The sequence below is a fragment of the Ambystoma mexicanum genome, chromosome 1q, assembly GCF_040938575.1.
Source record: "Ambystoma mexicanum isolate Mex_15411 chromosome 1q, UKY_AmexF1_1, whole genome shotgun sequence".
Classification (NCBI taxonomy): Eukaryota; Metazoa; Chordata; class Amphibia; order Caudata; family Ambystomatidae; genus Ambystoma; species Ambystoma mexicanum.
Window position 1 is genome coordinate 416,226,322 of NC_090922.1, and position 13,694 is coordinate 416,240,015.

Here is a 13,694-nt window from a genome sequence, read left to right on the forward strand (position 1 = left end):
TAGTCGCCGTGGAAGAACTCCAACAAAATGGACGCCCATTCAATAGAGAATTTGGGGAAGTCCCCTTGAATTGCATAAGTGACCCATTCCAGGGCAGCAAAGTTCCAAAGTTTGTTGTACCGGTCTCTTATGTGAGGTGGGTCTTTGGTTTTCCATCTTTGTGCTACCACCAGAAGGGCCGCTAGTTGGATCAGATAGAATGCCTTCCTTTTGTGCTTGGGCCATAAATCAATGTCTGATTCAGCCAGGCCCAGTAGGTGTTCCCCCAGCTGTCCCAGTTTTGGAGGATGTCAGATTTCACCTCTTTCCAGTAGGGTTGCAGTTTCGTACATGTTCCTCAGATGTGTAGCCAGTTGCATTCCCCACTGCATTCCAGCAGGTGCTTGCAATGTTTGGGGTTATTTTGTGTAGCCTTTCTGGGGTATAGTGCCATTGGAACATAGGTTTGAGCCAGAATTGTCTGACTTGTAGGGATATGGTCGTACGGGGGGCTGTCATTCCAAAGCTTCAACCATTCTGCGTCGGAGTGTGGTGTTCTCAGCATTTTCTCCCCCAGCGTTTTTTCCAACCTGATTTGATTTGGTATGGTAGCTTTGATTTGGGTGGGTGGGGGGAGTGTCAGTCAGGAGTTTGTATATTTTCGAGATCAAGTGTTTGTCCCCCGGATTGGTGGTCAGTAATGTCTCAAAGGGTGTGAGTGGCGGGTTTGAAAGTACTAAAATCTTTGTGTCTCTTGCATGCCAAGTCTGTTTTACATGTGTTGAATGATTTGATCTCGTACCCCTGGAACATGTCCCTGAGTTTGGTACACCCTGCCTTTTTCCAGTGAGAGAAGCGGAATACATCTAGACCTGCTGTGAATTGTGAGTTGGCAAACATAGGCGTGAAGAGAGATGGAAAGGTTGTCATCCGAAGTTTGCGTGCCACCTGGTCCCAGGTGTGTTCGACAAGATTCGTGATTTTGCTCTGATGCATATTATTAGGGCGGTTTGGTCTCTGTACCCATAGTTTCTCCTCGGTTCTTGAGCCGATGAGTGCTCTTTCCGTTTGGCCCAACGTTTTGTTTGTGTCACCCGCGAACCATGTTTTTATTACTCAGAGTTGGGCTGCTTGGTAGTATACGCAAAAGTTGGCCAGTCTCACCCCTCCACTTTTTTGGTGGGAGCATCAGCGTTTTGCGCACTACTCTCTGGGATTTTCTCTTCCATATGAAGTCCGAAACTAGTTTATGGAGATCTCGGAAAAAGGCCGGTGGGATTGGGATTGGTAAGGCTTGGAATAAGTAGAGGGCACCATGAGGCTGTCAGTGGATTCCAGTGTAATAATTGGGCTCAAGTGTCGAAATGAATGGTTTCTAATTTGCGTGGAAGAGGCCGTTAAGTGCGTGTGTTAAGGTCATCCCCAGGCCTTTTATTCCCTTTGTAACCCATGGAAATTGTGAGGATTCTTTTGCCCTTGCCAGTTCATCGTTTTTAAGTGATAAGTTTAGTATTTTGTGTTTTGTTATGTTAATCTTCAGGCCTGCTACCTTGCCAAATTTCTCGAGTTCCTGTATTGCTGTGGGGAGGGAGTTAGCCGCATTGGTAATAGCAAGCAGCATGTCGTCCGCATAGGCCATGATTTTGTGATGGTCACACACGAATGTGATCCCTGTTATCGTATCTGTCTGCCGGACCTGTGCGAGTAGTGGTTCCAGGTGGATCGCCTATGGAAGTGGGGAGAGCAGGCATCCTTGTTTTGTGCCCATTCACAGGGTGACAGGGTTGGAGAGGTGTCCGTTTATTAGTAGTCTGGCCGTGGGGTTACTGTAGTTAGCCTGGATCATACTAATACATTTGGGGCCAAAAGAGGAAGGACCATTCAGTGCCCTCTTAATGAAGCCTGATTGGTCGGGTGTATTAGTATGGGCATGAGAGTCTCAAGTCGGTTCACGAGTATTTTCACGTAGATCTTTGCGTCAATGTTTATCAGTGCTATCGGGCGATAAGAGCCGCATTTCGAGGGGTCCTTTCCCGGTTTGGGGAAGAGGATGATTTTAGCTTCTTCCATTGAAGCAGAGATCTGGCCTGCACTTATGCATGTGTTGAAGGGGTCTGTTAGTATTGGGGATAGGTTTGAACAACATTTTTTGTATAAGGCGGCAGGGGTTACCGTCTGGGCCCGGTGATTTATTAAGAGGGAGATTTGCATTTACTTGGAGCACCTCCTCCTGTGTGAAATGGGTATCATGGAGAGTTGGGTTGATTGGAGGTACCTAAGTTTTCCTTCTTGATCCGGGTGGTCAGATGCGTAAAGAGCTATGTAGTAGGAGTGGAATTGTGCCGTTATGTCTTCGACCGGTGCCACCCTGTTCCCCCTTATGGTCTTCCACCCTCATTATTGTTTGGGCCATCTTCGTTTGTCGTAGCTGTCTAGCTAGGAGTTATTCAGCCTTGTTCGCTTTAACGTAGAATCTCTGCTTCATATAAAGAAAACCTTTTCTGCCTGTTTGATGTATATGAGGTCTAGTTTACCTTTTGCCTTTCTATATTACATGTCTTTGGCATCAGATTTGAGATCTAGTTCTGTTTTCTTTTTGATTTTCTCTTTGTGTGCTTCTAGCGCTATCAGCTCCCCCTGCAGTGGATCTGAGAGAAGTGTGTTGGAGAATTGCTATGTCCACAGTTTGGGAGCTTGTTTGGGGAGGGTCAGGTCTATTGTTATTGGGGTGTGATCGGATATCGTGATAGAGTGGGTTTCGATTTGCGATGTGGTGCCTGTTAACGCGGCCAAGGTCCAGATGTAATCGATTCTTGAGAATGATATGTGGACATGGGAGTAATGTATGTAGCCAGTTTTCTCTCCTTTCAAGGTGGGCTATACATCCCTAAGTGTCAGTTACTTGAATCTCCTTTTAAGGTCTAATGAAGGGGGAGGGAGGTTGGGTATGTTTTGTGGTGGAGCTTCTGTCTCTTATTGGGTTCCATGCGATGTTTAAGTCTCCCATCATAATGATTTCTCGTTGTACAAAGGTCCAGTTCTGTCAGGCTTGCTTTTAGGAACCCTTCTTGTCCTAATTTTGGGGTATAGGTAGAGGCTAATGTGATAGTTTTTAGGCCTGTGCGGAAGGTTACCAGAATATAGCGGGGAACGCTGTCAGCTTTTGTGTGTAGGATCTCAGCTTTTGTGTGTAGGATCTGAACTTGGCTACTTTCTTTTATTGCTAGGAGGACTCCAGCTTCTTTCCCTTTTGCGTATTCCGGAATAGTTATTGGGTATTGTCTGATTTTCAATTTCTGGCGATCTTGTTGCTGACTGTCTGTTTCTTGTAGGGCAATTATGTCTGGTTGGTGTATCCTGAGGAAGCATTGTAACTTCCTTCTCTTGACCGGGGTGTATAGGCCCCTGACATTAAGAGCTAGGCATCTGAATGCATCCCTAATGTTTGGGAATCCAAACAAACTGATAGAGTATGATTGGCTGAACCTCTGTGTGTTGCAGTATTTCCTTTGTGTGCTTGGTTGTGTTGTTAGTTTGTTTCCGGTATGACTTAACTAGGTCTCTTCCCTTCCTTCTTTCCCCCCTCAACAAACATAACATCCCTTCCCATTTCCTCCCCCAGGTGTTAGCCACCTTCGTTATTCTTCCCAAGTACTCTGTCCTCATAGGTGGACGGCCTTTGGAACCTGTGGTACGTGAGGGGTATCATAAAACCCCAATGTCTTGTCTTTGTATGAATTCCTAGACGAGCTACGCCTGATTTTAGTTTGTACTGCTTCTGTGTCCGAGCTCAGTGTTATGTTTGCGTCAGCCACATAGTTCGTTCTAAGGGGCATCCAGTGCTGATTTTCCTGGGCTGTGGTGGGATGTCCGGTGGGGCCTTCTTGGTTTTCCTGTGGTTTCGCTATGCTAGGGACCATTCCCAGGGCCTGGGTCCCTTTGGGGCATGCAGATGTGAAGAGATCAGGCTTGGTTGTGGGACTCTGTCCATTCGCATACATTGGGCCCCCTCTTCTTTTGATGTTACCCGATGCTGCTTACCCTCCCAACTAAACATGAGGCTGAAATGGAAGGTCCACCTATATGGTATTTCTTTGGATTTTGAGAGGTCCAGGAGTTTGCGCATGTCCCTTCTTTTTTGGAGTGTCGTCTTTGAGAGATGGATTTCTTTGCCATTGCAGATGATTGGTGCCGCCCTTCTGGCTCGTAGTAGAATCATCTCTTTTTGTGGGTAGATTGCTAGGGCCGTAAGGGTGTCTCTGGGACGTGCGTCCGAGTCTTGGCCGTTTGGGACCCACTCTGTGAATTCCGTCGATTGGGATGTCTAGTACCCCTTCTGCCTGCAGGAGATCTTTGAAGATGTTTGCGACCACCATTTTTAGGTCTGTGTCCCGGACTGATTCCGGGAGGTTCCTGGTCTAGATTTTGGCTCCCCGGGAACGATTTTCAAGGTCCTTGCACTGAAGTTCCATGTTGTTCGTAGCCTGTGCCAGCTGTTCCAGTAGCTTGTCAGATTTTGAGTTGTCCTGGGTTAAGTCATGTAGGGCCTTCTCATTAATATCCATCTGTTCTTCCAGTAATGAGACATCCAATCTTATTTTAGATAGTGCAGACCGGAAATTCTGTTGTAAATAAATTGAACTATGTTTGGAGCGAGGCGGCTAGCTTCTCCTGGAAGTCCAGGAAGCAACGTTCCATATCTTCTTTTGATGCCGCCATGTTGGGGTCTGGTGAATCAGGCATAGTTTCATGAGAGTGGTGCGTGCCATCTAGGGTGTGTTGCTCCCCACTGGAACGGAGCCAACAGCTTTGGAACGGGTTGGCGGTTACAGTCTTAAGCTGCGTGAGTTTCTGCAGCATTTCTTTAATCCTTGAGGCCTGGCATTGGCTGCCTACCCTGATGGAGGAGGTTTTTTTGCATGTTTGAAGAATGTTTGAGTGTAGTGCTAGCTTTTTCCGCACAGGGGGGTGGTCAAGTATTGCCTGGTAAGGGTGGGCGGCCCAATGGGTGGTGACCTTTAGGTCTTCTTTTTGTGGGGTGTCTTGCCTCCCCAAAGTCAATGAGCTTGAGTTAAGCAGCTGTTGTGCAGCTATGTAGGGCCTGCCTGGTCAGCGACTTATATTGGGCTGCTCTTCCCCTTCACTGGTTTCAGTGCGTCTTTTTCTGTTACTTATGTAAGGGTCTGCTTAAGTTGCCCCCCCACCCCCAGTACCCTTGGGCAGGCTTTTTCCCTGGGGTTTCTTATTGGGAGACTGCCACGTGTGTGCTGAGACACTACTGTGTGCCACTCCCCGCCGGGTTAATTATTGGGTCTGCCCTCCCCCCCCTGGTTTCGTGCAGGCGGGTCGAGTATGCTGATGGAGGGCTCACCTGGGCATTGCGGCACAGTTCTTGTGGACCGTGACTGCCCACCAGGGCTTGAGGGTTGGGACACAGAGCGGTTCATCTGTGCCCAGCGTCCTTTGGTGAGTGGCCCCGCTGGGAGTCCCGGGGTTGGGCCACGACTTTCGCAGCAGCTGTAGCCCTCTCTGATCCCCAAGGCCTGGAGTATGTGGACGGGTGTGGCAGGTGTTTCTTCCATAAGGGTGTGGGGGCGGCTGCCTCTCCCTGTCGCCGCCTCAGAGCTGCCCTCTTCCACATCTTCTTGCACAGACCCAGTGTAACTCCTGCCTGGTGGGCTGGTGCCTATCTTGTTTCAAGGGTTGCGGGACGTGGGTTGCGTTCCGATCAGCTTCTATGGGGATCGCCGGAGGGAGGCGGCGCTCTCCGCCTACTTTTCTTCGGTGGAGTGTGGCTATAAGGTGGCAGGGCAGAGCTGTATTTTCCAGAGGACGTAGCTCGCTGTTTCACGTCCATAATGGGTGTCAGCCATCTTGGAATCAGCCAGGAGTTTTTCATTTTTAAACCTGCAAGGTTATAAAGCTGCATCTTCTGAGGGTGCTATGTATGCCCTACACATCAGGAAAAGTAAGAATTCCGCTTTTAGGTGTACACCATTTCCTTAAACCATGCCGCCTATTCTTGTGCAGGTGCAGCTCAGATAACCATCCTTTTTATGTGTTCCTGCTTATTATGTGTAACTTTCTAGCTCTGCCTCCACAGACAAATAAGCATTGGCATGCCTTCTTCATCAGGTAAGGTGCAAGAAGGAAATGCTGACTGACTGAACCTTTTCTACTCAATTGACCAGTCGTTAAGTAAAAGGTACAATTTACTTTTGTTTACCAGCCTTTCTAAAACCGCCCACAAAGTTGATGGTGTAGTAAAAGGCAAAAGTTAACAGGTTGTTTGTAAATGATAAAGCCTGCATCAATGCATTTTTATAAATAGCAGATGATCACCTCAGTGAATTGAAAAATAATAAATGCAGCATTGAATAATTTGTGAAGACAGTTTAGAGGGCATTGAACAAAGTGCATGCATCTATTTGATGTTGACTCTTAGTTGGGTCAAGCAGGGGTGGTACGAGATACTTGGGGGACGGCTTAGCAGCTTAAATGGTATCAGCCTGCCTTTTCAACTGAAGATAGGCAAAGAATGAAGCCTTTGAGTGAGATAAGAGAAGGGAAGTTGAGAGTAGAAAGGAATAAGATCTGGGGGACTGATCTACTTTGCACTTGGTGGTGGGGTGTGTTTACTGTAGATTGTTCTGGTTAGTCCCTTGCTCCCAGCAAAGTGGTAATGGTGAGGAGCTACGGGTTGGTTTGCAGGCAGATTTCTTGTTCTTCCCCATTCCAGTGATGTTGGAAATCCTGTTCTCTTCTTGATGGTGGTTGGGTGGTCACAAGTAAACCTCCGCTGTCTGGTCTGAAATGACAAGAAGCATTTATGTAATGGCTGCAGAAAGTGCACCATTTTTCAATGGTTGTTCCGTAAAAGAATGAAAGAAGGAGAAGGCTAACCATTCCCTCCCAGGTAGCTGGCTCCATCTTGCATTTTCTGAATAAATCAGCTGTTTTGTGACCATCCCATCAATGCCCCAGAGTCTATTCCAAAATGCTCAAGCAATGACAGTCTGTCCGATTAGAACTCTGAGAACTGACAAGTTCAATATTTCAGCTCCAGTTACCATCCCCCCCTCCGAGCTAGGTTTGGTATATTAGGAGCATGATGAGTGAATGGTATGATTGTTGAACATTAGAGAAAAATGTTTGCAATGTTTTTTTTTAAAGTGTTTTTTATGAACAATTATTAAAGAGATTTACCTTTTGCAAAATTGCATTCTGCTTCAATAACTTTACCCATTAAGGTGTTAACCTTGTGAATTGTCGATACAGGTTACCTTCACCCTTACCTGTGATACATACAGGACTTCTAGAGAGGGGTAGTCCATCTGTAATTCATATATTTTCTCTTGTAGACCCTCCCTTCCAACAGATTTGACCCCCCGTCAACAAACATTAGGGAGTACCCAATTATCTATACCAAACAGAGCTGAGACCCCAAACACCTGATAAAACCCTAGGGCAAATGAGGAAAGAGCAGACAACAGAAGCCGAACTGGGAGTGTGAAGAGACTGCAGGGGAATAGAAACACAGATGTCCTCCCCAAACCGAATTTGAATTAAAACACACCAGCACATGAAGAAAACTACCAGGAAAATGACCTGCCTGCGCACCTGGCTGCCACCCTACATCCAGAGATTTCCAAAGGGACAGGGTTAAGAATGTTTTTTTTAGGTTTTGCACCTAGCGCAGCCCGTGGGGAGAAGACCAGCAGAGGGTGGCCCACTGTCAGGTGAGCGCTTTAACCATTAGAAATGGGGGAGGGGTTCTAATCAGGAAGAAAACAGTATCGAAGGGGGGTGAATGGAAGGCAGAGTGTGGGTAGCAGGGATTCAGTCAGGCTGTGTGGAGGTCGGCCGACAGACCAGGCGGAGGATGAACGATGGAGCGGAATCATGAAGAGTTGGTGTCGGAGATATGGAGCAAAGTGCAAGTGAAGTATTGATTTTGAGAGACTGGTACCAGCTGAATATGATGTAGTGCGCTGGGTTATGTTGATAAAGTGAGTGTGAAAGAGAGAAAGAAAGAGAGTTAGAGGTGCAGGGAGAATTAAAGAGAGAGGGGATATGTGGTAGGAGGGTGTAGTGGGAGTGCAAGGCTGTAATGGGAGTAGTGGTCAGGGGTGACCTAGTTTTAAGGAGATAGGCAGAGATAGTGTGGTAAGATTAGGGCAAAGAGGTGTAAATAGAGAGGAGGGGAGATGAGAGGAGAATGGGAAGCTCGAGTGGAATAGAGAGAAGAGGATAGAGTAGGGTCGAGTGGAGCAGAGAGTAGAGAGAAAAGGGGTGAATAAAGGATTGGGGTGAGCAAAGAACAGCAGAGGGGCAGGAGAAAGTGGGTGGGAAGACAACCAGAGGGAGAGAGACAGGAAGGTAGAGGGAAGGAGAAAGAAAGTAGTGTTGGGAAGGGAACACAATCTTCCCGCACCCCAGGCGCTTAGAATAAGGCAAATGCTGTAATCAGTAATGTAAGAAACCAGGGGGCATTATTGGAAATTTTGTAGGTGTAGTGCGCATGTAGGAATATCAGCCATCTTAGATACTAGCTGCCATATTGCTGCACGAAGCTTAAATGTGGCACGGCAGTCAGCACCCCAGGCAGAGGCCGCAAACAGGAGCTAAGGAATAGGTTGTATCTCAAACACTGATGAGCAAGCCCAGAGCTACACCAATCCATAAGACCTATCATTGTCCTAAAATGTTGCCAACCTTCGTGCCCTGGGAAGAATGTGCCCTACGAGGCCACGGGAGGAGGGCTGAGCACCTGTGAACAGTGTGATCCCATGAGGAGGGGGGCACGGGCCTCGAACCCCCACCAGTCCCAATCCTAAATGATAGCACCAAACTGCCCTGGCTTTGGGACCCCTGAATTCCAGTGTACCAGATGACCCCATACTACTGATATAAACCTGCTGGACCCCTGATCGATTAAAAGATCAGAAAGTAAGGCCTTTGTGCTTTCACTTGTAGGTCACGTGATTTGGCTGCAGGGATCAAATTATAGCCCATAACAAGGGAGGGAGACGTTGGAGAAATGCCGCCTGTTTTGGAGCAAGTGAAGTGAGTGAGTTAGTGGCCCAGGGGGAAAGCCGAGGTCATACTGTCTGTTCGTACCAGGTGCAATGTTACATAGACATAGATGGGTATTTCTTAGTATAATTGTTACTTGGCTGTCTGCTGATCAATGATGACTGCAACTTCGCCCACGTGGAAGAAGATGGATGGACGGGGCTGGGACCAATGTCCTGGTTCCCAGATGGAGCAGGTGACTTATGTGTAGGGTCTCACCGACCAGCAGCGCGGGTTTCTTCTGTATGTAAGGATGTCACTAATGATGCTATGTCCCTTCTTAATGTGCAGCTCATGCAGTTTTTGGCAGAACGTTCCGCGAGAGCAGTCTTCTTTGTTGCTGCTTTTTCCTTTTGTATGGAAATAAAACTTGTCCTTGCAACAGGACAAGTTTTAGTCTCGGGAGAATAGCTCAGCGGCAACATACTCGCCTTGGAAACAAGAGGATACGGAGCAACACAGGTTCGATCCCCGGGTACGTGCTTAGAAATCTCTGGGTAATATGCGCGTTATAAATAACCTATCTTATATCATATCAGGCGTATTGGGCCTTTTTTCCTAGTGGGTTGTATTTTTTTCTGGTGTGAGCGTCTAGGGGGCTTTCCTACATTTGGTGGGCCAGACGTGTTCCCAGCGACCCCTGCAACGATAGAGGCTTCCAGGTTGCTGATCTGAAGGGGCCGCGCCCACCTGCAGCAACCAGTCCCAAGTGCGCAAACCTGCAGAGGTGTGCAGGAGCCGGTTTTACAGAATTCCTGTCTGATCTTTGGAACGGGGCACGGCTCCTGGGAGAGTGCAGGTAATTATTGGGACCCTGTGACAGAGGAGCTTGGATTAAGACCCAGACATGAGTACACCCCTTGTGAGGGATAACAATGAGGGGTAGTGTGTATGGGGGAGTGTGGTATGCATGAGTAAGAGAGAAGTGTGGTGAAGCTGCGTCGCAAAATTTTGTTTTTTACTATTATCATTTTTGGTAGTTTAAGAGGATTTTATGGAGCAAAAACAGGAGTGTAGGGAACCGCTCCGAGTGAAGGAACATGATGGCGACATTTTCTTTGTGACAAGGAGATAAAGGAAAAAATAGGAGCTCTGTATGGACCTCTGTATAATTAAAGAGCTGGGTGGAAGTTGTGGTTGTTGTTTTAACTTATTTTAGCTTGTTGTTGTGGTGAATTACGATTTGTTGTGCAGGAGGCAGAGGCCAGAGGTGGGCCAGTGTTGATAATTTGTTTTAAGAGCATGCAGTATGTGTGTGTGTCTGTGTGTGTAAGTGGGGTGGTGAAAGGAGTGACTGGGTGACATGGACGGGGGACAGTGGACTGATAGAGACTTTTGTAATGAAAGTGTGTGCAGCGCATTTTTGTGAATGTTGAGTGTTTTGGTGCGGAGAGGTTGCGAAAATGGGAGGAGGGACACCATTGGAATACATGTGTGCCGCATAACCATTGTATGGGGACATGATTGAGAAGTATCACATAAAATGGATGATAGAGACACAAGGGGTGAGGGGATGCCCCGCTCCTGGCCAGCATGTTCCTTTCTGCTAAGTATAAAGGTAAACAACTCCAAAAGTTGAACTATAAAAGATGATAGAGGATGTGGAGGACCCGGCTGCGGGTGGGATTCAGAGTGCGGAAGAGGCAACCCTAGATGCAATGTTAGCAGCAACACAGGAATGGGACTGTGTCCCTGCATACAGGACTTTACCCGCTTACCTCTCGCCCAGCCACATGGTATACAAACCCCACGTACATACCCACCCTGTCGCTTGCCCCACCTCCCTACATCAACACAGAGTGCTAGCCCGCCCCAAGATAGCATGTTATAGAAGGAGCTAGAAGAAGCATTGGAGGCTATGTGGTGGAATTGGCTCGATTGAGGGCAGCCGAGGAAGGAGGAGGGAAGAAGGGAAATGGGTTAAATGAATGGAGAGCAGGAGATATTTTTTCAGGTTAGATATCACAGCCATAAAGGACGTGCATTTTGAGAAGGAGGGGGTGGTGACGAGCGAACAGGGACCACGGGGTATGGGACAGTTGGGTCCGACAGGCATACTAACCGAGAGCTGAGGGAGGATGAATGCCACACAGTGGATAAGTTTGAGGATGATGAAGGGAATGAACAGATGCCGAAGATTACACCATGGGTGGAAAGTCTGTCGGAACCACAGTTACATTATTTTAAAATGTTTTTATTGGCATTTATAATTTGCATTTGTTAATTGCATCACATGTTGCCACTTTTTATCTTTACATGCATGTAATGACTGGTTATCAACAACAAATAACACATTAACAACAATAAAGCGTCTTCACATAAAGGACTGCGTACTGTGTCCAATTGTTTTTTGCTCACATAGGCGTGCGGGTGTGGTGTACAACAAGGGCTGTTTTAGGCAGGGGAGTGGCTTCCAGGGCAGCCTTGTCTTCAAAATATACATCATGGTAATTCAATAATGTCTCCGGCATATCATGTGCGCATTCAAGGGGGTTTATCATCAGATGGATGGAACATGTCCCAGATCAGCATTTTCCGACTTCATATGTGGCACTCACATCGTCCTCTTCCCTGGACACCCCTTCACCCCATACCCTGGTTTCTGCCTCTGCCCAGTGTACGAATTCTTTGTGCCATCTTACTCATTGTGGCACCCCCGTTGCTTTCCATGCCTTTGCAATGGTTCTTTTGGCCAGTATGCACACCATGTCCATAAATTTGACCACATGTCTAGACATTCTTTCGATGTCCAGTCGTATCGTACTTTCTGAGGCTTGTGGAATCTGCTTAGATCACATGCTGTGCATAGGCCGACATCTAGTGGAAGCTGCAGAGTATTAGTTTGTTTTTCGAAACTCGAAAATGGGCGTCGACATAGGGCGTGCCAGTAATACTATCCCTAGTGTGACGTCCACTGTACCCATGATCCCTCACACGTCTAGGACCCTCAGATTGTTTTTTTCCGCCATACTAGTCGGAAGCATCCCGGGGAGTTCCTGGCCTTAGCCACAATTTTGCTAAAATATCTTAATATTTCCCCATTTCTCCACCCCAACATCGAGCCACCGAAGTTCGACACTCGACGTCGGGCCGGAGAAGAAATCAACCGTCGACAGCTGCATGACGGACTTGGGCCTCGGAAGGCCTCTGGCCTCGGCCCGGGCCTTGGAAGGCCTCTGGCCTCAGCCCTGCAAGTAGGGAGAGTGGGGGGTGGCACATACTCTACAATCTTTAATATATAGGTACATCTTCTATATATATTCCTACAATCATTAGCCCGCTGCCACAAGGTGCGTATGGAGGGTACCCCTTTCCAATTTTGCCCCAAGTGCAACCGCAAGTACCCATGGGTTGACAGACACGCCACGTGCAACCCCTGCTTGCCAAGGGACCACCCCGAGGCGAACTGCAGAGCGTGTAGAAGGTTTAAACCGAAAACACTAAAGGAACGTTTGATCAAGCGTTGGGCCCACCACGCCAGGTGGCAAGAGGCCATGGCAGCGGAGGGCACCTTCAGCGATGGCAGTGACGCCGTGCTTTCGGACAGCGAGGGCAACATGGCATCGAGAGACAGCCAAGCGTAAGTCCCCGACCTCGGAAGGTCGTCCGGCAGGGCGGATATGGGGAAAACACCCGGCGACACAAGCGCTACCCACACCACTTCCACCAAACATAAGTCCCACTGAGACTCTACGCGCACGTCGAGTTCTCGGAAAGAGGCACACAGAGAACGGTCCACCGAATCGGTGTCCTCTGGGCGATCTAGATCGCCGCATGACTCCAGGCAGCCATCCACTGTTACCAAGAGTGCCTCACTCCCTAAGGTAACGGAGGTTCGATCGTCAGAAGACGAAGCCGACCTCTATCCCCAGGCCGCACTCCAGGAGTCGGCGTCCGCAGACCGCTTAACGGCTGTTCCCGAGTCCCAACCTCCACACTCTAGAGATAGGGACACTACCCCTGAACCTCGACGCCAGACGTCGAAAGGCTCCGAAGGGGCGAATAAACAGGCTAAACGCTCTTCCACCCACGGGGAGGGGGGAAAACAACAAAAGAAGCATTCTCTATCTTCTTCCACACCTCAGAAGCAGTCAGACAGGCAGAAACAGACAGACAAGTCTCAGTCCTCTGTCATTTTAAAGACCCCTGCACAAACACAGGTCCAGTCAGGACAAGACAGGGAAACTCTCCCAGGAAAGAGTCATTCCCAGCTCAAAGGAATGGTCTAGTGACGACATAGACAGAGTTATGTCTAGGATGTCATCTTTGGCAGACTTCTATGCCAAGAATCCTGAACACTTCCTCTCATATACCCCTGACGGGGCTTCACCCTCAGGTTCTAGGGACCCGATACCCCCAAGTAAGAAGTCCCGGGTTGAAGCACCAACATGGTTTTCGGACCCTTTCTGTATACAGCCCTACTCTCAATATGATGAGGATCCACCCTTTATTGAGGATCCTGATTTGGGCATGTTGGGAGACCAATCTGGGACAGGCTACTATGGGGATGATGAGGACCAAGAGGAGGAAGAGGACGACCCAGAAACCTACAGGATAGATTCCCTAGTAGACAAAGATCCCCCGATTACCGACTCCCCAGTCGACAACCAACCTCTCCTGAATGAAGTTCTGTCCAGAGC

At 48.2% G+C, this 13,694-nt stretch overlaps 1 protein-coding gene across 1 annotated transcript in view; it reads left to right on the forward strand.

Moving 5' to 3' along the window:
- Positions 1-13,694, forward strand: part of LPCAT2 (lysophosphatidylcholine acyltransferase 2) — a 1,163,987-nt gene that overhangs the window by 663,064 nt on the left and 487,229 nt on the right. The gene's annotated exons all lie outside the window — the stretch shown is intronic.